Consider the following 24,374-nt stretch of genomic DNA (forward strand, 5'->3'; position numbering starts at 1 on the left):
TGTATCTATTTCCAACCCAGAAAAATCTCATCTCCAAGGCCAAACATTAGAATCAGCAACATTTAGAGCTCCATCCTGTAAAACACCATGCTGAAGAAGGCATATATAAGATACATAAAAACACCAACCAAGCCCACTGCCAACAAATCAACTCCAGCTCATGGTGCCCTTCCATGAAGTTTCTAAGTCGTCAAATCTTTAAGGGGTCAACATCCTTCTCTTTCTGCCTATGATTTATGGTATCTGATTCAGAATTGCAAGAAATTCTGGTTATGCAATTAGCTGAGCATTCAGCTGTTGACTGTGAGAATGGCAGTTCAAATATACCATATTTCAGAAGAAAGACCAGATTGTCTGCTCTTTAATATCATATGTGATATTTCTTAAAATAAAAAAAACCCAGATCCATGGAATGGAATTCCCGTTGAGTTGATTCTGACACATAATGAGCTATGGTTTTTAACTTTGGATATAACACATAATGTATGATATATAATATGTTATAAATGATACCAAAAATCACTCCCTGTTATCGAGATGATTGTGAGTAATCACAACTCTATAGGACAGGGTAGAACTGTCCCTCAGAGTGTCCAAGACTGTTACTCATTAAGGGAGTAGAAAACCTGATCATTGTCCCACAGAGTGGCTGATGCAGTCAACAGCAAGGTTAACCATATAGCCAGCAGGGTTAGTTATTGTGATATATGATACATTATACGGCATAATAAACAATGATATGCAATTGCGCTGTTGTTAGGTGCCACCCAGACAGAATGAAACACCACCTGGTCCTGGGCCATCCTCACAACTTTCCCAAGTTTGAGTGCATTGCTGCAGCCACTGTGTCAAAACATCTCATTCAGGGTCTTCCTCTTGTTCGCCAAGCACAATGTCCTTTACCAGGGATTGAACATTCCTGGCAATGTGTCCAAAGTTCATGCCATCCTAATTTCTAAGGAACAAGCTAACTGTACTTCTAAGACAGTTTTTTTTGTTTTGTGGCAGTCCATAGTACATTCAATATTCCAGCACCATAATTCAAATGCATTGCTACTTCTTTAATCTTCCGTATTCGGCATCCAACTTTCACATGCATATAAGATTATTGAAAATACCATGATTTGGGTCAGATACATCCGCAAAATAACATCCTTGCTTTTCAACACTTTAAAGAAATCTTGTGCAGTAGATTTACCTAATGCAGTGTGTATTATAGTCTTGGTACTTCAGAGAAACAAATCCACAGAAACTCATGTATAAGAGAGTTTTATATAAACATTAAGTGCATGTGATATCGATGATATCATTCTATCATTTGCACATATGTTTGGGTACCTTTCTTGGGAAAGAGTACAACTATGAATCTCTTCCCATCAGTTAGCCAGAAAGCTGTCTTCTAATTTCCTTGGCCTAGAGAAGTGAGTGTTTCCAGTGATTCATCAGCCTGGTGAAGCATTTCAGTTGGTATTTCATCAATTCTTGAGGACATTTTTTTGGCTAATGCTTTCAGTACAGGATGGACTTCTTCCTTTAGTACTATTAGTTCTTGATCATATGATGTATCTTCAAATAGTTTAATGTCAACTAGGTTTTCTTGCATACAGTCTGTATATTCTTATGTTTTCTTCACTTGGTGATTTCAGTGCAGGACAATGGTTCAGTGGTATCCATAAGTTTTTCAGTAGCTAATTCCACTGAATTGTATAGCCTGTTTCTTCTTTGTAGTCTGTTCTTAGTCTGGAAGCGCTGCTGAAACCTGTTTACTTTGGGTGACCCTGCTGGTATTTGAAACATCAGTGACATTGCTTATAGCCTTACAGCAATATACACGTCACCAGAGAATGACAAATTGACAAATAAATGGTGGTGCAAATGTGTTATGTGACAATAAAATGAAAAGTAGATGTTTATTTGAAATTGCACATATACAGCTAGCTGAGTGACAGTAATTAAAAGTAAGATTAAGAAGTGTCATGGAGAAGTATTCCTTCAATGCAAAAACACTTTGTTCTAATAACTTGGAATTCTGTGATGCTCACCTTCCCTGACATGATTGCTGAAGACAAAATGGGTGCATAAGCAAACATGGTGAAGAAACCTGATAATGCCTGGCTATCAAAAGATACAGCATCTGGGGTCTTAAAAGCTTGAAGATAAACAAGCAGCCATCTAGCAGAGAAGCAACAAAGTCCACGTGGAAGGAGCACACCAGCCTTTGTGATCACAAGGTGTCAGTGGGATCAGTTATCAGGCATGAAAGACCCCAAACAAACAATCATATTAGTATGAATAAGGGGGAGTGTGAAGTGGAGACCCAAAGCCTATCTTTAGACAATTGGACATCCCCTTACAGAAGGGCCTTGAAGAAGAGATGAACCGGGCAGGGTGCCATATAGCATCAATGAAAAACGCAACTTTCTTCTAGTTCTTTATTGCTTTCTCTCCCCTCCCCACTGTCTTGACCCCAATTCTACCTTACAAATCTGGCTAGATCACGGTATGTATACTGGTACAGACAAAAGCTCACAACACCAGGACAGATAATCTGCACCTCTTGACCAATAATGAGAGTAGCAAAACCAGGAGAGTAAGGGGGCAGTGGGGTAAAAAGGGGAGTCAATCACAATGATCAACATATAACCCTCCCTCCTGGAGGACAGACTATAGAAAAGTAGGTGAAGGAAGATAGTGGTTGGTGTAAGGCATGAAAATAATAATTTATAAATTATCAAAGGTTCATGAGAGAGGGATGGTGGGGAAGGGAGGAAAAACATGAGCTGATATCAAGGGCTCAAGTAGAAAGAAAATGCTTTTGAAAATGATGATGACAACATACAAATGTGCTTGACACATGGATATATGTATGGAGTGTGATGAGAACTGTAAGAGCCCCAATAAAATGAAGGAAGGAAGGAAGGAAAAGGAAGAAAGAAAGAAAGAAAGAAAGAAAGTGTCCTGTAATTAATACTGGTGATGGTTTGCACAACTTTTATAAATGTGATCGAACTATTGAAATTGTGATATGTGAATTTTATGTGGTTAAACTGTTACAAATAAATAAGCTAATTAATTTTAATCATTTTATTGGGGCCTCGTACAACTCTTATCATAATCCATATGTATATCCATTGTGTCAATCACATTTGTACATTTGTTGCCATCATTCTCAAAACATTCACTTTCCACTTGGCCCTTGATATCAGCTCCTCATTTTTCTCCTCCCGCCCCACTCGCCACCTCATCAACCCTTGATAATTTATAAATCATTATTATTTTGTCATATTTTATAGTATCCAAACTCTCTATTTACCCACTTTTCTGTTTTCTAACGCCCAGGGAGGAGGTTATATGTGGAACCTTGTAATCAGTTCTCCCTTTCCACCCCACCCTCCCTCTACCCTCTTAGTATCTCCACTAGCACCACTGGTCCTGAAGGGATCATCTGTCCTGGATTCCCTATGTTCCCTGTTCCTATCTGTACCAATGTAAATCCTCTGTCTAGCCAGATTTGTAAGGTAGAATTGGGATCATGATAGTGGGGGAGGGTATAGGGGAGAGAGGAAGCATTTTGGAACTAGAGGAAAGCTACATTAATTAATTTTTAAAAGTAAGATTAAACAAATTTTAGAAAACTATCAAATTATTAAAAAAATACTTTTATTTGGGGCTCTTACATCTCTTATCACAATCCATACATTCCTCCAATATGTCAACCACATTTATACTTATGCCACCATCATCATTTCAACGTATTCTCTTCCCACTTGAGCACCTGATATCAGCTCCCTATTTCTTCCCCTCACTCCCCTACCTGCCCTCCCTCACAAACCCTTAATAAGTTATAGATTATTTTTTCCATATCTTACATTGTCCTCCATCACCCCTTACTCACTTTTCCATGATTTGTCCCCCTGGGAGGGGGTTCTAATTGATCCTTGTGATAGATTTCTCCCTTCTCCCCCACCCTCCCCTAATCCTCCTGGTATCTCTACTCACCTTGTTGGCCCTGAGGGGTTTATCTATCCTGGATTCCCTGTGTTGTGGGCTCTTTTATGAAGCAGTGTATGTTCTCTAGTCTAATCTGATTTGTAAGATAGAATTGAGGTCATGATAGTGGGATGAAGGGAACATCAAAGAGCTAGAGGAAAGTTATGTGTTTCATTGATGGTATACTGCACGCTGACTGGCTCATTTTTCCCAGTGACCCCTCTGTGGGGGTGGATATTCAATTGTCCACACATGGGCATTGGGTCTCACTTTCATGCCCCCCCAACCCCCATTCACCTTCTGGATGGTTTTATTCTGGGTCTTTGATACCCGATCCCTTATGTCATCAACACATCATGACCACTCAGGCTGGTGTGCTTCTTCCATGTGGGCTTGGTTACTTCTGAGCTAGATGGCTACGTGTTTACCTTTGAGCTTTTAAGACCCCAGACACTATATCTTTTGATAGCCAGACACCATCAGCTTTCTTTTCCTCATTTACTTATTTACCCATTTTATCTTCAGAGATCATGTCAGGAAGGTGAGCATCGATTGTTAGAACAAATTGTTCTTGTGTTAAGAGAGTACTTGAGTTGAAGTCCAATGTCCATCAACAACCTTAATTCTTAACATATAGATATGAGTACATAGTTCTATTCCTCTCTCTCTCTCTCTCTCTCTCTCTCTCTCTCTCTCTCTCTATATATATATATATATATATATATATATATATATATATATATATATATATATATATATATGTATATATATGCCTGTATTTAGGCCTCTAAAAATATCCTGTACCTCCTGGTTCTGTCTTGTATTTCCCTTTTACTTCCCTCTTGTCCCAACATCATGTTCAGCCTTCATTGATGTTTATTAATTCCTTATTGCAATATTGCCCTTGAATGAGCCCCACTAGGCATCCTACGACCTTCCTTACTTTGATTTTAGTTCACTTGTTGTTCCCTTGCCCTTGAGTTGGTTTTCCACTTCCCTTCCTTGTTCCCACCTCCCCTTCTGTATCCTCTTGAAACCCTGGGTCCCCTTCTTTCCATCTACGAATTATTTGTCCTGCCTATCTTATCTAGATAGATATGCAGACAGATTAATAAGTGCTCAAACCAGGCAAAACCAAATAAAACAACAAAGGAAGTCTAAACCAACAAAAGCATAACAACAGCAGAAAGTAAGAACAAAATAACAATAAGAAAAAGAAAGCCAAGGACAAAAATGGAAAAGCCTATAAACAGTTCAAGGTCTGTTTGTTGGCCTTTACGAGTGTTTTCCAGTCGGCTCTGATGGAGTGCCACACTCCATCTCCAGAGTCTATTTTTGTTATTCCCTGAGGGTTTCATCAGTCTGCTCCCCCTGCTGCTCTGCTGCTTGTCCTCAGTGCCTCACTCCAGCGTGCTGGGGGCAGACCACAATATTTTATACCATTGCATTCTATCCTCTAATAAAGCAATTACCATGTATGCTCAAGTATAAGCCGACCCGAACATCAGCTGAGGCACCTAATTTTATAACAAAAACTGCATTTAAAATGTACTGGAAAACTTGGCTTATACATGCATATAGCAGTAATTATACTTTTTAAAAAGTTTTAGTGTATATTTAAATTTGATAGACTATCTTGTTTTTTAAAGGTTTGTAGGCATAAGGCCTTTTAAGAAGAAAAGATACATAAGTCAAAATAGATATTCAATGAAAAGCATAATGGTATATGCAAATTGACTTTTGCTACATTACATAGTAGGATGTGTTTACTCTTTTGTTTCCTAATAGTACTTCTATGAACTCCCTGCAGCTTTTAGATCACTGTTCTTTACTCTTATCTAGTGGCAAAAATGAGTAGAGTAAAACATAAAATTCACTTTTAATTGCAGTGTTGGCCTTATCAAGTTCCGGTTCTTTAAGCTACTTCTTGATTTAATCCAAAGTGATGGCATAGAGTTCAGTATTCTCTCAACAAAATTGTTTAACTACTTGTGATTGTAATTAGTAGTAAGCAGCAAATTTGTAGACTTGTTAGAATTAGATTCTAGATTTGTTTATACACTTTGTTCATTTTGGAAAACCAGATCTTTATCCACACAGACAATTGCTTTTATAAGTTTATTGTGGTATAGGTTATGTCTGTCAAATTATCAATCCTTTAAAAATACTCAGAAGCACATTGAATGCTATCATAAGTTAAAACTATTGTTGTCAAAGAAAATGAATTTAATACACAAACATAAATTGAACTAGTCCATCAATATTGGAGTCCCAAAAAACTGCAGGTTTAGACAAAAAAATGAGAAAGTTCTGATTCTCTTGGCTGCTCTTTTTCTCAGGACATATTTTGGCGTTCTGAAGTAGTCTCTATGAGTATTGTTTGTTGTTGTTGTTGTTGTTGTTGTCGCTGTTGTTTTCCGCCTTTTTCCCTCCAGCCCAAATGAAACATTGAACAACTCAGATGCCTGTCCTTCTTTTCCTGACTTTTGTATGGTCACTTCAAAGATCATGAATTTTACAGAAACAGAAGTGGACAGTACTTTGTTAGAACAGCTTATTGTGATTGCCAACCCCAATTTGTAGGGGCAGAGGAATCGTAATGATGGTGGAAGGTTCCTAAATTCTGTTGTATTCCTCTGAAAGTTGAAGGTGCTTTCAACCTGTATGTTCTGGAGATCATATAAGTTTTGCTCTCCGTCTCTTACCTTCCATACCCATGGCCAAAAATATCACTTTTAGACATCCCAAAGAAGAGTTTTCCATGTTGTCGAACTATCACTAAACCCAGATCTTTATTGCTTTTTGTATTCCGAACATGGTATGCTTTCCCATTGTTCAGAAATACAAAATATGAAGTGGCATACCGAGGCGGCATACCTATATCCCTCGTTTGTCAGTTTGTTATATTGTGGTGCCTTGGGTGTTGCTTTGCTTCTTGAAGCGAGGTCAGTGATATTTCAAATAGTTGCAGGATTACCTGTGATAGACAGGTTTCAACAGACAGGCCAGATACAGACAGATTGGGAAACAGGGCCTGATGATGTACTTCAGGGACAACAGTGGCCAGTGAAAATCTTATGAATGAAGAACAGAGGGACAGTGCCTGATTCAGTGGGCCAGATGTTGAGCTCCTCAGATTTGGAAGACACTCAGAGCAGGGAAAAGCTGCCTACTTAAAGTCGAGTCCACCTTAATGCCTGACGTGAATGGAGCAAAGCTCCCAGAACCTTCATTTGGGACGTGGCATAACACAGCATGAGAAGAAACCACTGTCAACACCCATTGATAATTGGGACATGGAATTTATGCAGTATGATTTCAGGAAAATTGAAAGTTGTCAGAAACTGAAATAACATACAAAAAGACATCTTAGGCATTCGTAAGCTAAAATCAAGTAGTATTTGCCATTTTAAACATGGCATCACATAAATAATCAAAAATAATACTGGAATTACTTATTCATATATGCCAAGAAATTTGGAAGACAAATCTCTGGCTAACAAATGGGAAGAGATTCATATCCCTGCCCATTCCAAAGATAGGTGACCCAATAGAATGCAGAAAGTATAGAACAAAATGTCAGTGTCACACACAAGTAATATTTTGCTGAAGATCACTCAAAAAATGCTTGCAACTGTGTATCAATAGATAACTGTGAACAGTCGAATCAGATACAGAAGAGGGATGTATGGAGGGATAGAATGGCTGACTGATGTCAGGTGGATTGGGGATGAATACAGAGATTATCAGGAAGCTATTTACCTGCGTTTCATTGGCTATACAAAGTTATTAAATTGTGTGGACCACAAGCTATGAATAAGCATTGCAAATAATGAAAGTCTGTGAACACTTAATCATGCTTATGTGGGACCTGTACATAGACCACATGTGGCTTAAAATGCAGACAGGTGTTTGTCATGCTCATATGCTCTCAACATGCTTAGTCCATCTGTACACCGATTAAATAATCCAACAAGCTGAACCAGATGAAGAGTTAAGCACTAGGATGGAGGAAGACGATTTAACCATCACTATTTAACCATCAGAGTGATCACACCTTTCTTGCTGAAATCAAAGATTTGAAGTATGTACTTGGGTGAGGAAGATCAAAGAGTACAGGGGTCTGTTTAATTACACTTCAGTACCAGTAACAACAACAAGTAGGCAACATCATCAAACATATCATCAGAAGAGGCTGAATTTGTCAAGAATTTCATTTTATGTGGATCCACAACCATTGCCCCTGGAAGCATCAGGCAAGAAACCAAATGATGTATTTCCTTGCGAAAATCCGCAGCAACTCACAAAGTATTAAAAATCAAAGATATCACTGCTTGAATTAAAGTGTGCCTTACTCCGGCCATGGTATTTTCAGTTGCATCACATGCACGTAGAAACAGGACAATGAATAAAGAAGGTCAAAGAGGAAGGAGATGCCTTTGAATTATGGTCTTGGTGAAGAATACTGAACATAGCAAGAACTGTGAAAAAATTAACGAATCTGTTTTGGATAAAGTATAGCAAGAATGCTCCTTTAGAAGTTTAGTATAGTAACAATGAAACTACAAACCTGCCTCTAGTTCTTGAACGCTTCCTCCCTCCCAATTATCATGACCCCAATTCTACCTTGCGGACCTGGTTAGACCAGAGGATGCACAGCGGTGCAGTAGGGATCTGGAAACACAGGGACTCTAGGACGGATGAACCCTTCAGGGCCAGTGATGGGAGTGGCGACACCCAGAGGGAAGGGGGTGTAGAAAGGGAGAACCGATCTTGGGGATCTATGTGTAACCTCCTCTCTGGGAGATGGGCAGTGGGAAGGTGGGTGAGGGGAGACGCAGACCAGTGTAAGTAAGATAAAATAATTATTTATAAACTATTAAGGGGGAAGGGGGAGCAAAGAGGGAGGGGGGGAATAAAGGAAACTGAGCTGATTCCAGGAACCCAAGTGGAAGGTGAATTTTGAGAATAACGAGGGCACTGAATGTATAAGGGTGAATTACTCAGTTGATGTATATATGGATTGTGATAAGAGTTGTATGAGCCCCAATGAAAATATTTATTAAATTTAAAAAAGTATGCATGGTGAGATTTTGTATAATAACAAGTCTTTTAAGATTGAGAGATTAGACTAGATAGATTGATTGGATAAACTGGCAAATCCATTATTTGTGTATGAGGCATACACCTTGAAGCTCTGGAATGATGACTATTTACAAACTTGAACCAGCCCCGCCTTTGCGAAACCTCAGTGCTGCACCCTAAAATCATGCTTCCATGCCACTGAAGCATGCTCTGAGGGACTGGATAGCTACGCAACTCCGGCCTCTCTTCGGGAGTTTCTTGTGGAATGGACGGCAGCATCCTTTGACTTGAAGGGTGTGAGTTGAAAGTAGCAATCACCTCTCCTGCTCTAACCAGTGACCATCCTTTTTTCTGTTTATGTCGAGACATGCCATCTCTCTGTAGAAGCCTCTGTTAATGATGCTTTTGAAAGTAATGGAAAGATTGTGGTTGCTATGTTGATAACATTCACAGTGAAATAGCAGACCTATTTGGAAAACGTGTGGTCGTCAGATTTTATAAGGATGCAGATATATGTGTGAGAATCTGTATCCTGAAGGTTACACCAAGGTATCATAAAAACGTGAACTTACAAAATGTAGTGAGAATATTCGGCCATTGCAGTTTGGAACTCACAGTGAATGCACTTGACGGAATTCTTAGACAATCATGTGATGAAGAATGACAAACGGTGCGCTGGGAAAGTCCCTTCTACATATATAAAACTGCAAAGGTCTTTGTTGTTGTTGGGGGGCTGTGGAGCTGTGACTTGCTTGGTTAACATTACGATGTCTTCAGAATGCGTCAGGATAGAACGTGAGCATTATTAGAAGACCTTGCTTGGGAATAACACCTAAAACTGGTTTTTATTTGATTGCTTCCAGTCTTGTCTTGCTCTAGGGATGTCCTGCTCTCATCAAGCAGGGCAGCAAAGGATGTTTCTTGAGCTCAATATGATTGAGTTCCTATGATCTCTCTGTGTGAGAGGTTTAATGATCTTCATTTTTCAACGAGAATGCTGAAAGTAAGAAGGTAAAGACCTCTTCCAAATTTATCTAGCAGTTTGGTGGCAGAGCTAAGGCTAAAATGACCCACGCTCTTAACTCTTACATTAAGCTTTTAATGAGTATATGGCTAAGAATGATTTCATTAGGTGAAATTGTGATTCAGGTAGTTTTTCTCTGCTAACTACTTTGACATAATTTTCTGAAATACCAAGTATATTCTCTAAAAGAATTTTTGAGCTCCCTGAGTTGCTAACCTGAATGGGTGATGTCTTAAACATCATCTGCTTTGGGGTAACAGCAGAGCAAGGCACATAGTGGATTTTTGAGGAAAAACAGGAAGGATTTCCTTATTTCCAGTAACGCTTAGAAATTATTTCCATATAATAACTATTTCATAGGACCACTAATTGAATAATTCTTCTTTAATAACAACAAGGCTTAAGTGATTTCACCAGATTTAAGATATTTAGCTGCTAAGTAATAGTTGAACTGGCTAATCAAAATATCTGCTTCTCCATAGTTATCTTTTAATATGTGTAATTTTGCTGGCTAATACATTCCCAAGTATGAATCTGCATGGCTAGCTCTCTCCCATTGCAATTTCCAAGCTATAACTGTTCTTAAGTCTATTGTGCAGCCAGAGGTTTTAAGCCTGGAGCCTGCTGTGTTTATTGATCTATTTCTTAATAATTCCATATCAGGCAATCATACGATTCATGAACTCTGAGAGGAAACACACACACACACACACACTACCATCAGTGAAAGATTGAAGTAGCCACATATTTTGAGGCCTTACTATGAGTTTTAGCCCTGTCTGTGTGATGTAGAATGATTGTGAAGCACTGCAGTGAGGCTTTTGAACAAATCAAAATTATAGTTTTCTGGCTCTAAAATACAAATGTTTCTTTAAGAAATCACTGTGGGATTTGCCTAAGGTTGTTTTGCCCTTCGGTTTGAATAGGATGTGAAATTTGCTAAGTCCAAATTACGTGATGAGTCAAATAGTCTTCAGTAACGCTCAATCTTCACTCTCAAATGTGCTTTTTTTCCACTTTGTGCCTCTGCTGAGTGTCTGGACTTATGCTGTGTATTCTGGGCCAGGAAATACTCAGCTACTCTGATGTCACCTCTGACCCATCTACTGGAATAATCATTTTCCCTGTGTCTGCTCTTCAGCGAAATCATTATTTTTATGATGGCTTTTTAAGAAAGTTTGTCAAAAGCATGGTGCCAAAGAGTGTTTAAGTTAATCAGTTACACGGAGAAGCCTGAGAAGAGCATGAAGCTAAAATGAATAGATTAACCCTTCCCATTTGTGCCCACGTGTATGCAGCCAGCATGGTCTTCGGTCATGGAGAGAAGCTGGCACCAGAGGGCAGAGAAGTAGGTGAACTGTGAACTAAAGCGGGGAGAGAATACACATCTGCAGCGTTGTTTACTCATGCCGCTGTCTCACAGGCACAGAGCATCCTTTCCCTAACCTCTCATGTCTCCCAGCCTTTCAAGTCTTCTCTCCCCGAGTATGGCCTCGGAAACTCCTCTGCTCTCCAAGCTTCCTGAGGATTTCTTGCTTGTGTTTCTTTTTTAAACAAATCATTTTATTAAGGGCGCATACAACTCGTAATCCAATCATTACATACATCAATTGTGTAAAGCACATTTGTACATTCATTGCCCTCATCATTCTCACAATATTTGCCTTCCACCTAAGCCCCTGGCATCAGCTCTTCCTTGCATGTGTTTCTTAACCCCTTGGTGGGCCCTCTGGGACTCAATCATAAGCCAAATACTTCATATTGGTTCTGATGCACAGTGACACTGTAGAATGGAGTAGATTTGCTTCACACCATTTTCAAGGCTACAGCCTCTTTATGGCTGCAATTGGCCTCATCTTTCCTGCCTGGAGCATCTGGGGGACTCAAACCAGCAACCTTTTGGTTAGGAGCCAAATGTGTCGTCAAGGCTCGTGTGGGACTCTATCACCTTTGGTTTTTGTTTTACAGTTTTTCACAGAATCATTTACTATGTGTGTGTCTGGGTTTACTCAGACACTAAACTTCTTGAAGGCAGTGGGATGTTGTGGCACGTGCTGTTCTTGTCCTTATTTATGATCAGCTGCTTTTGCAGATACTCAACATATACCCCCTTGCTTCCAAAGAGTGTGGGTTAAGTATTCAAGTCGGGAGAAGTTGAGGCAAAGGAACTTTCCTTTGTATAAAAAGAGATGAGAAATATTATGGTGGTGAAAGCGGTGAGCTGTCAAAGAAATCATGGCGGAAGCAACAGTGAGCAAGGCTGGGACGAAATTGAAGGCGGATCCTGGTGAAGTTAGCTGCTGAGCCACAGAAATTTTGGCAAATACACACAATAGAGGAGAATTTTTGAGCAGGAGTTTATGGCCTAGGAGACTTATAACATTTCCTTTGATGTTTGCGAGGTAGGTTCATCTACTACACGGTTTGACTCTCGTTTGGCTGCTGGAGGGTGCTCAGGGAAGAGTCCATGAAGGAACGCTCTCCTCTGCCCAAGCTTGGCCAGGGTTGAAAACAGAGATACTATGTCTAGCGATAGACAGCCACACCGTTTACTGTAATTCCTCCAGACGAACAGAATGTCTGGGACATGATGACAGTGATGGCTGACTGACGGATCCTTAGCAAAATGCAGAACGACTCAGCAAACTCATGGTTTTTAGTTTGTTTATTTTCAGAAATGGAAAGTTCTTTAAAATTAGCTAAGAGAGGGGAGGACACAAAGTGAACAAACAATTAGTGCTCATATTCTTTGCCTGTCTGGACTCCTTCCAATACTCAGAGCAACCAGTGTCCCAGTGAGGCATTTAAAATAATTTACTTTTTGCTCAATGACATGCCAGTCTCCTTAAGCGGGAGAAGATATGTGTCTGTATGTCTGTGTGTGTCAGTGGTCTGATTATTTTTTTCCTTTGGAAGGAGGAGCCATGTTTTAGTGAAAGACAGTAGAGAGCCTACATTTTGTTCCTTTGCTAAACACCAGGTTTTGAACTGCTGACCCTGGGGTTAGCAGTGCAGAGCATACCCCACTGCGCCACCTGGGCTCTATGAGCTTCCCTGACGGGTAGTCTTTTGCCTCGTTGGAAATGACTACTTGGCACCCAGAGGAAACCTGCTTCGAATGGGAGCTTCACGGTTTCCTTGTCCTACTTAAACTATGCAGATGGCTCCAGATTCTCGAATGGCCAGATGATTTTCTGGTTGGGTCATGAGGATGAATCTTTAGTCTGTCTAGGATAAGGTTAGCAACTTATTTTCATTTGGAGCATGAAAAGGCAGGTACTTTTTTCCCCCATACTGCAGCATCACACAGTTTTAAAAAATTAAACATTTTAAAATGGATTCATTATTGTTTCCTACCAGGTTTTATCTAAACGGGTTCTTTTTCTGTAAAACATGTATATCTGTAATTTATAGCAGTTTGGGGAAAAATGTGTGCACACAAATAATTATGAAAGTAAACATTCTATCTAGTTATTAAATTTATTTCATCCACATATTTTTTCTTTTGTCAGTTAAAAAAACCATAAGATTTGTTTCGCAGGAAATGTAGAATTAACGAGAAACTTTGTTTTGCATTCATGCTACCAAAATTATTTGTGTATCTTGGCAACTGGGATCAGCTCACAATTTGCATTATTTTATAATGGCTGCACTCAGTGCTGTGCTGTTAATTTGGAATCAGACTGTTTATCTGCAATGCTTCAGATGTTTTAAATGGATTTGTTTTTAGATCGAATAAAAGATCATGTGTCCTTTTCATAATTTACATGAAAGAACCAGATGCAAACGTATTTGCTTGTGCACACTCTTTCCCTGCAGCTGAAGAGCGAACTCCTCATTTCCCACACAGACTGACTGGGACAGGCGTTTGGGCCCAGGAAGTGTTAGGGAGGCGGGGTTAAAGATTCTTGTTTGCCTCTTTAATGTTTACTTTTTAGTTCTTGGAAACAAAAATATACAAAAAGTGAAAGCAGTAAACATGTGTATTACATACTTAAAAAGCTTAAAACAAAATCCAAACAGCAAACCCATCATATCCAAGTCCCTTCCAACCCTGTAGGGCAGAAGAGCACTGGGGTTTTTTAGGGTTTCACAGACGGCACGTCTTTATGAGAGCAGGAAGCATCTTTTTCTCCCAAAGAGCCATTGGTGGGTTTGAACAGATGACCTTTCAGATAATCGCCCAGTGCTTAACCCACACCACCCCCGTGCCTTCTTAATGGTTTAGAAGTTTACTAAATATTCATTTGGAACTAAAATAAATTTTTCTCATCTAAATGGTTATGTCAATAGAACTTTAAAAGGCATTCCAGATCACATTTAAAACCACGTGTTCTCTTTCATGTTTGTAAAGTACAACAATAACAGCTTTTATTTGCCCAATGCTTAGATAAAATATATTATGTACATCTTACGTAAGCCTCCTTCCCCTCTATAAATTAAATAGGTGGGCGAACCTTTTCTTTCTATTTTGCTCACAAGGAAACCGAGTCTCCGAAGGGTGCAGCAGCAGACCATAGGGTTGCGGAGAGTGCACGCGGCTTCTCATGCCTCCGCGGCGTTTCCGAGTCAGTGCAGTTTATGATGACTTCCACAGGCAGTCATTCCATCATCGTAAAGGCGTCTTTCCATCAAGGAGTTGTGATTGGGATTCCAAGGTGAAATGTGGAAAGCGAAACGACAACAAAACAGTTGCATAGTCCAGCCTAGTGGAGATGTTTCCGGGTCAGCCTGAATCCAGTGCTGGATACACTCACACAGGAAAATCATTCCTTTTTTTTTTTTAAGGCTCCTGACCTATGGACTGTGCTTAATGTAAATAAGTGAGCTACAGATGTAGAGTGCTTCTTTGATTTGTCTTTGGCTTGATTTGTGTGGTTAATGAAGTCCCTATTTGCTGTAGCATCACCAAGAACCGCAAATGAGGCTCTGATCCCTGCGGCACCTGGGAGTCCATATGTGAATGATTACCGCATCGTGTCTGTTAGGTTCTTGCTGTCATTGTTGCTTCCTGGGTGTGGGCGTTATATTTATAGTTCAGTGTTAGTCAGGGTAGACTAGAGAAACAAATCTATGGACACATAAATGTGTATGAGAAAGAGATTTCTATACAAGAGCAATTGAACATTGAGAAGACATCCCAGACCAGTCCAGATCAAGTCCATAAGTCTGATATTAGCCCATATGTCCAATACCAATCTACAAAGTCCTCGTCAGACTCAGGAAACACATTCAATGATGCTGAATTTGGAAGATCACAGGCAGTGGGTAGAAAGTCTTTGGCTCCAGTTTCATTGGAAACATCTCAGTTCTGGCAATGGTCTCTGCATTAGTGTGGGTCCATGTGTCTTGTCAGCTGCTATGTCTCCCAGAGTGTGAACAAGTCTCCCCTCTCCAATGAGGAAAATACCAGATTACCCAGAATTCTTAGGCCCTCAAAGAGGCCTCATTAGCTAGACTCCACCCCTACATTCTTAATCCTCAATTTAATAAATGACTATATAACCACCCCAGCCACTTAGGATGACTTTTGGCAACTATTTGGAATTGGCAATATGATGAACATGGACACTTATTCTTGTTTGGAGAATGAGATCTTAACCAAGCCTGTTAAGTCCCGTAAATTAGTTAGTTTATTGTGCCAACCTGGCTGATAAACACAGTGGTATTAATTGAAAGGTGGAGGAATAAATGGCTTGGTGAACCTCCCCTTTCCAGTTCTTGGGTCTCTTGCTTTAGGATGGTTGCATCAGGGTGCAGCTGCCTCAGTTCCCTGCTTCAGCTTGCAAGACTGACTTCCTGCAAGACATCCCCAAGGAGAAGCCACATGGACCTACCCCGATGCAGCCCTGGGTGCTGGAGCAGCCGTGTGGAGACCCCTACCAGTGCTGAGATGCTTACACACTTACTGACTTGGCTTTCCTCCTGCAGTCGGCATCATTGCATCTGTCTTGTGAGCTGGAGGAAGACTTTGTGGACTGGTGTTGGACATATGGGTTAAGGTTGGACTTGTGGCCTTGGGCAGCACTGGTTTGGGATGTTTTCTTGAGGCGCACTTACCCTTATTCTCTCTTATACATCAATTTTTGTGGATTGGTTTCTCTAAAGTACCTAGACTGATACACCCCACATGCCTATTTTGAATTCTATTTGGTTATCTTAGTTATTTTTTGGTTTGATTTGGTTTGGTTGGTTTTTCCGTTCATTTCAAACTTTGGTTCTGTGTGATTGTTCAGGTCTCATAAACGAAGGGCAAAGAGAAAAAACGTTGTTTCATGGTGGGGAAATCTTATTTTTTATTTCCTAATTGCTAAAGATCTCCATACAGCTAGCATGGCATGATAGGGTTCTCCATGGACCCGTTAAGCAACATTTTCCTTTCCCAAAATGAGATCCTAAATCTTTCCCACAGCATTGCACACTGCAGTCTATCATCTATGTCAGACAAGTGTAAATCTTTGCTGTGTCTAGAGAAAATACTGGTTCAAGGTGAGTTATGCCATGCTGTGGTTATGCTTATGTGTGGTTAGCAGTCTCAACTTTATAACAAGAATTGAATTTGATTATTCAAATAGTTAGCAGTCTCTGTAATAATAATTGAATTTGATTATTGTGATTTGGAAACTTTCTTTTTTTCTTCTTCTTTCTTTTTTTTAAAGACCCCCTTAGAGTCTGCACCACTCCCAGAAGTACTGCAATACCAGGCTGATACGTGGAGTGGATGGAGCAAGCTCTTAGTCAAACTGCTACTTACAAAAATACATTTAATATGTTATCCTCAGATAGAGGACATATCAGATATTAAACTGATAAGAATAGATACTACACTTGATCTTAGTCAAAAGGCCAAGAAGTGATTGATTTGGAAAATTTCATGGGATCTCTATGGCTTATCTTTTTCAAAATGTTTGTTTTCTTTTTAAAGTTGATTTTAATATGGAAAACTAGCACAAGTGCAAGCATTAATATTAAACAGAAAACAGTAAGCTATTTTAAGAGAAAGTAGAAAATGTTAACATATTTTTAATCTCTTACCTTAGGAAAATAGTAAGTTAGAACTTACTACATGGATGTAAACTACATTATTCACAATTTTCTTGAAGCATACTTCTGTAGAATCTAATACTTACATGGTCTTTCGTATACCATAATAAACATGACCATGGATATGACAATGGTTATGATCATGTTTATTATGGTTTGTCTAACGGAAAGAACTTAAAGAATCCTGTTAGATTGAAAAGATCTGTTCTGAGTTGCTTTCTGTGAGCAGATATTAATATTTTATACATTGGAACCATTCAGCTTTTGAAATTAGGTTTAATGTTTTAGATCCAATCCTGCAGTCATGTAAATCACATGTTTCAAAGTGCTATTGGATTTTTTTTAATGCAAACAATTATTTCTCTGGAGAAAATGCTCTTTTGATATAAATATTTTATAACAACTGAGGGCCTTCTATTGTATTGTTGGTTGAAAATTTTAAATGATCACAATGTTATTTATTGTGCTTAACATTGAAAAGCACTTAACATTGAAAATTTTATTTAACATATTTTTAACACATACTATTTTGGGCAAAAATCATGTATAGCAATATCAGGAAAAGAGGGCATACTTGAAAATATTTGAGAAAACAACACAGTTGTGATTCAGTATAGTCCAGCAGTACATGAACAACAAACTGCTAGGATTCAAGCTGTTTCCAAGAGGGCATGGAATGAGGGATGTCATTATATATATCAGATCGATCATGACTGAAAGCAGAGGCTACCAGAAAGATGTTTGCTTCTATTTTATTAACTCTCTGACTAGGTGGTCATAACAAATTGTAAAAACCACCATAAAGAACTGGAATTCCATAAAACTTCATTGTACTCATGCAGAACCTATACATGGACCAATACAACGTCCGTCAACAAGAGAATACTGTGTGATTTCAGTCAGGAAAGGTTGTATCCTCTCATCATACTTACTCAATCTGTATGTTGAAACATAACTTGAGTAACAGGAGTATAAGAAGAAAAATGCAGCATCAGGACCAGACGAAGGCTCATTAAAACCTTTGAGATCATGATAATGCAAACTTGCTTGCTGAAATGGAAAGGGACTTGAATAATTTACTGATGGAGACTGCAGACTTCAGAATAGATGACAAGAACCAAAAATCCTTACAACTTTAGTAATAAATGGTATCATGATATAGGGGAAATAATGTAATTAAAAATTTCATTTTACTCAGGTCCACAAGCAAAGCTCTTGTTTCTGATATTGGTTCTGTTTCTTAGGAGAATCTAGAAATAAAATATATTAAATGGACCTCTTAAAAATATATATATTAACAACAACAATATATATATATATTAATGAGTGAAGATGTCTTTGAGGATTAAGATTCACCTGACCCATCTGGACAATACATAAAGAGGAACAGAGAACTGATTTGTTTGCATTTAATTTTAATTTTGATCTATATGAAATATATTTATCTGAATTATGGTGAAAATATTTAATATACCATTAACCGTCAGAAGAACAAACAAATCTATCTTCGGAGAAGCACAGTTGGAATGTCCTGTAGAAGCAAGAATGGTGAAACTTCAGCTCCCATACTTTGGACATATTATTGAGAGGGACCAGTCCCGGGAAGCGCTCAAAGTCAGTGAACTAGAGGAAAATCCTCACGGAGGTGGATTGCCAGACTGGCTGCACCATGGGCTCAAACATAGTCATTGTAGGGTGGCACAGCACCTAAGATGTCTCGTTTTGTTATGCTGTGACCTCTATGCTTTGAAACTGACTTGGTGATGCCTAACAAAAACAACATACTGTTTTTTCAAAAAAGCCTACTGTTTTCCTGCCTTATTTTGTAGTAGGTTATAATCAATGGAGAGAGTGTTAATTTTGGGAAACAGAACTAATATCAGAAAGAAAGAGTGTTGGGAGTGAATTTTAAAGACCTGGATCATTTGATTGGGAAGATGGGCATATTTAAAATCTGAATGGAAGGCTAGCAGGCTGGAAATTCAGGAAGCAATGAGTGCCACAATCGTGAGAAATTCCTTCTTCCACCAGAAACCTGTATACCTTTTTTATTTCCTTCTTAAGCTTCAGCTGGTTAGATGAGTTCGACCACATGGTGGACAGTAAGCTCCTTTTACTTAGAGTCAACTGATCCTAAATGATTTCATAGATCATCACGAATTTCATATTAATGTGTTAATATCACAGGGGAGTCATCTCATGGAAACAGCTCTTAAATTCATCATTACAACTATGTGACATGATATTTCTAATTTAAAAATATTAGTAGTTACTTGGATAAAATACCATATATACTTGAGTATAAACCAGCCCGAATATCAGCCGAGGCACCTAATTTCACCACAAAAACTGCATTTAAGATGTGCTGAAAAACTTGGCTTGCCCATGAGTATATATGGTAGCTCTCTTTTCCCCATTGGCTCCTTAGGAAATGCAAAGATCCCTGTTAGGTGATTGTGGCTATAAGGTCAGGTTATCAGATCAGTTTCATTCATTGCAATCTCGAGATGATTATGAATGCTTTAGTAATTTCATGGCTAGATTATGGCCACTTCTCTTTGTTCCCTAGAGGACTGACGAAGTTCAACTTAAGCTTTGGATATTTGCAAAATTGCGATGTTTGGTTATAATTCCTCGAAATGAATGGAATATTCTAGGAAAGAATTAGGCAATTTGAAGATGCAAGCATATTGGAATATTTATGACAAAAGATACCCTGCCAGCAAGTTGATTCTCACTTGTAGTGACTCAAAGAATCATATCATTCTCATTATTTATTTATATTTCATGTATGGTTTTCAAACAACCCATAGTATGACCTCCATTCAGTTGGTACTAATGAATTATTGAACCAAATTTCTAATGTGTGACATGACATGTACACTTCAAATAAACAACACTTAGGTGTCTACACAGGATAATTGCTTGCACAGTTACCTACTAACTACTCCTTTATTGATACAGTTAGTTGGGTATACAGGTGAAGAAAAATGGGTCAATTCAAACGGAAGACAGCCCAAAAGCTGGATTCGTGATTAATTTAGAATAAGGAAACGTCATCTTCAGGCAAATATGAAATGGGTATAATATTAACTAATGAGCAAAAATCAAACCCAGAGCCATTTTCTCCCCGTCTCATCACCGTGTAGCACTGCTCCATAGCTTGCCAAGGCTGTATATCTTGATAGAAACCCTACCATATCTTTCACACAGTGGACTGGTAGGTCGGAACCACTAGTAGTCACTGCTCAATCATTGCACTACAAGGTGGTACATGAATATGTGGTCATTTGCTCTGGTTCTGTTATTTTCAGTAATTCTGACTGAGACCTTGGTTAGCACTGTAGTGGAATTCAGCCGGTTCAAACCAGTTCATCAGAACCAATACCTAATTTTTTTGTTGAGCTCAGCAAACGGGTGGTTAAAATTGCACTTGTAATCAGGGTTCTCTCGAAGGTGGGTGGCTGGGCGGTGGTCCAGTGTGGAAATCGCACTCTTATTGAATGTTGATCTGCCCACAGCGTAGTCTCAGTGCCTGTAGTAATGCTCATTGCATCCATCAGTATTAAAAAATAGTCAGGTGGTTTTTAAAATGTTTTTCATTAATATTTTTAGAAGTTTTTCTTATAACAAAATCTAGCTTTGTGTATATCTTTTATTCTTAAGCATGCATGAACTGTATGACATAATAAATTACCTCTTGGTCTATCTTTTTTTATACTTAAAACAGCCATTGGGCAGCAAACTAGTTGTTGAATTATTTGAATCACCAGGATAATTAATGGCTGCTTAGGGGAAATTTTTTATCTCATGTCATTTTTTAAAAATCATATAAATTTCTGAAATTTATGTTTGAAATGAAGACAAGGTACTTTCCTTATAGTATGACTGGATGAATTAAATACAATTAAACAAAGTCGTCAAATTAAGTATAAAATAATCACCCTTCACCTGTTTACTGAGTGACAAATACTACATTAAGTAGGTCACACACATCTCATTTTCACTCTCCCTCAACGTCTTTGAAAAGATATGGCTCCCATTTTACAGATCAGAATATGGAGGTTTAAAGTTGACACCGAGTTGTACAGAATCTAAGTGGGTGATGTCCGGGTCTCATTGCAGTCTGGCTGACTTTATAATCTGCCAGCCTTAAAACGTCACTGCTGTTTCACACAGAACAATCATTCAAACTCGTGCCTCTCCTCTTCCCTAGACTAGGGTTAGATCAATGGCACGAGAATGAAAAGAACTGAAATATTTCACATTTGCTAGTTTTCTAATTAAAAATCAGAGTCCCATCATGTCAGGCTCTACGTAACGGTGATTGCGTCTTCTTTCACACACATGCTGAGGCACATTTGCAGCATCAGGTACAAGCACACTGACAGAGTATCGTTAAGACAATCAGACAGGTGACTGATGCTCATTAGATAATGGGTAAGCTTATTATTTGTGCTATCAATGCTATTAATGGAAAAGTCTCATCTAATGGCATAGCTTTAAAAGCCAACCAGTATTTTGAAATCAACAATTCAGATGAATCATTACAATGTAAACTTTATAATATCATACGCATCTGTTACATTGTAATGTTTGAAGTACTTTTTTTTAACATGGAGAGAAGTTTCAAATAATTATCTAAAGAAATCCGAGTGACAGTTTCAGGTGGATTTGACCAGTGAAGATTACTTTGTTTCTAGTGTGTTGGTAATTTTTGAGGTAACACAATAAAACTTCCACTACCATCAAATCTGTTTTTCACAGTGACCTGACTGGACACAAGGTCAGCATTGACCCCACTCCACTGCTCCATAGGAGAGCACTGTGTCTGCCTGATCCTGCAAACACTTCACACCTTGGTGACCCAGGAGGAGAGTTCTACTTTAACCTGTAGTGTCATTGTGAGTCTGAAGCTATAAGAGTTGATCCTAATCTAAGTAAACTCACTAAAATATTATATTGACCTCATTTTACTAAAATACAAGTTCAACATTGATCTGTAGATTCAATGGTACCTTGAGAATATTCTTGATTTTAAATTCCTCAGTCTTTTCAGAAGGATATATGGATGTAATAATCAATACAATGAAATTTTAGGATTTTATGCAGTGAAGCAGATTATTAAGCGAGAAAAATGTTGAAGTAGCATTTATCACAAACTCATTCTTCAGCTACAGCAGAGAAAGTTCAGTAAATTTGCAATGTATCTAGCATTAATGGGGTAGAAAATGAAAAATATCTGTGAAAGTGGTCACTTTGATGAATTTTGTAGCGAGATCATAACTGGAAAGTGGACGTGTGTGTGTGTGTGTGTTTGTGCATGTGCTATACCATCATTTTGCTTTTTTTCCATTCCAGTTGGAGGACTCAATAAGAAATTAAAACTCCAAACATTTTTAGAACCATACCATTTTTAGAGATTATTGGAGACTAACATAAAACGAGAAAACTGAGGAATGAGGAACATTTTTAAACTGTGGAATCTTTTAAATAAGAAATAAGAAAACCGGCTATAAAAGAGGTACATAGACTAATAACATTTTTGAAGTAGAAGGAGCCTTGGAAACCATATAATCCATTTGTCCCTTTATGACCAGAGAATGTAGAAATATATCCCCAAATCATGGTAGTTATTACGGATAGAATCAGGACTGTGGACCACCTTCCTTTGACATTCTACTATTTGCCATCGAAGTTACAATTAAACAGTATCATTACTCCACAGCTGGATTACCAGTAAATCATAATTGACCTCTTGCATACCATAGTTCTCAGTATGTCTTAATTCAGTTTCAAATAAGTTACTTTTATAGCATTGTGCAATTGATTCCAAGACTTACAACTTAGTGGGGGTGGAGGGGCAGCAAATCATAGAAAATACATATCACACTGTTTTGCAAAGGATAAGATTGACACTTGAAAACAAAGAACAAAAGAACCTCGCTCTCCGAGAGCCAATGTAGCCTTATCGCGTCCCTGGAGGATAGGGTGGAGCTACCCCTGTGGGTTGCTGATTGTAACTGTTTGGGGGAGTAGAAAACCCTGTCTTTCTCCTGCAGAGGCAGGTAGTTTCGAACTGCTGCCCTGAGGATCATAGCCAAACACGAGGGCTCCTGAAATTGACATTTAGTTCTGAAGAATTAATTAACAGAAACTTTGATCCATAATAAGATAGGTATAACTCTGAAGATCTCTACTGTGGTCATAGCTAGAGAAGGGAAAGGTATTTGTGTTCTGAAGTAAAGTGAGAGAGCCTGAAAAGTCATACAGGAACAAACAAATTACGTCTTTATGTTTTAGTGTCTATGTTTCCATGGCAACATGAAAATAAAACATAGCATTAATGACCAGGAAATAAATGCTAACAAAGTGACTTAATTTCAACAGGAGCAACAAACTCAACTCGGCAGTAACCAGCTCAGTGGGGCTCATTGGAAGATATGACAATTTATACCATATGGGAAAGAATATCTAAATAGATAAGGAATTTGGATTTCTTTTGTGAAATAGGTTTATGGTGGTATCTGATGTCGAGTAATGACAAGTGTTATTACCAGCACCTGCAGAACTGCGGTCTTATCTGATCCTTCTCTGGGCTAATTGACGACACTACTGCTTAAGTTCAAAATTGTAAGAGCGGGGAACGAAAATTGTAAGTGTGAATGCTGGTTATTTATTTATGTTTCAACCAGGATTGAGTGCAGTTTGGCAGCTGAGATCGGTTTCTATAATGCACAGTAGAATACCATTTGTCTGCAAAGGGATAACCTGAGGAATTGTTCTGTAGTAGTTGCTATCACTTGAATTTTCACACCATCTAACACCTGCTACCGCACTGAATGTGGCCTGCTCACCTACCAATGTGTCGGAGTAAAAAGTAATCACTAGAGGGAGAGACACCCCCCCCCCCACCCAGTCCTGTATACCAAGCCCTATGGGGCACTTCCAGTTGCCAAATTGAATGATACTCATACACAAACCCTCCGGACCAGTTGGTCATAATTAGAGTCCTTGTAGAATAGCAACCTTATGTGCAGGGTGGGGATTACCTCCGGACCATTTAGCATAAATACCCCTCAAAGGTAAAGACATCTGCACCGCACATTGCTATTCTATCTGTGTCTTCTAGCAGCTCTTCTAAAGGAAAGAGACATCAAAATTCCCTGGGGGTTGCAGGATTATATTAGCCCTCTTCTTTATGATGCTATTTAGATATCATTATACAATG

General features: G+C 38.7%; 1 protein-coding gene and 1 non-coding gene across 6 annotated transcripts in view; one reads left to right on the plus strand and one right to left on the minus strand.

Annotated features, from left to right (window-relative positions):
• The window catches only part of NAALADL2 (N-acetylated alpha-linked acidic dipeptidase like 2), a 1,559,949-nt gene that overhangs the window by 355,434 nt on the left and 1,180,141 nt on the right, over nucleotides 1-24,374 (plus strand). The gene's annotated exons all lie outside the window — the stretch shown is intronic.
• LOC142455637 (U2 spliceosomal RNA) lies at nucleotides 16,767-16,957 on the minus strand. The gene has a single exon (XR_012785813.1). It is a non-coding gene; the product is annotated as a U2 spliceosomal RNA (small nuclear RNA).

This window comes from Tenrec ecaudatus, chromosome 8 (genome assembly GCF_050624435.1).
Source record: "Tenrec ecaudatus isolate mTenEca1 chromosome 8, mTenEca1.hap1, whole genome shotgun sequence".
NCBI lineage: Eukaryota > Metazoa > Chordata > Mammalia > Afrosoricida > Tenrecidae > Tenrec > Tenrec ecaudatus.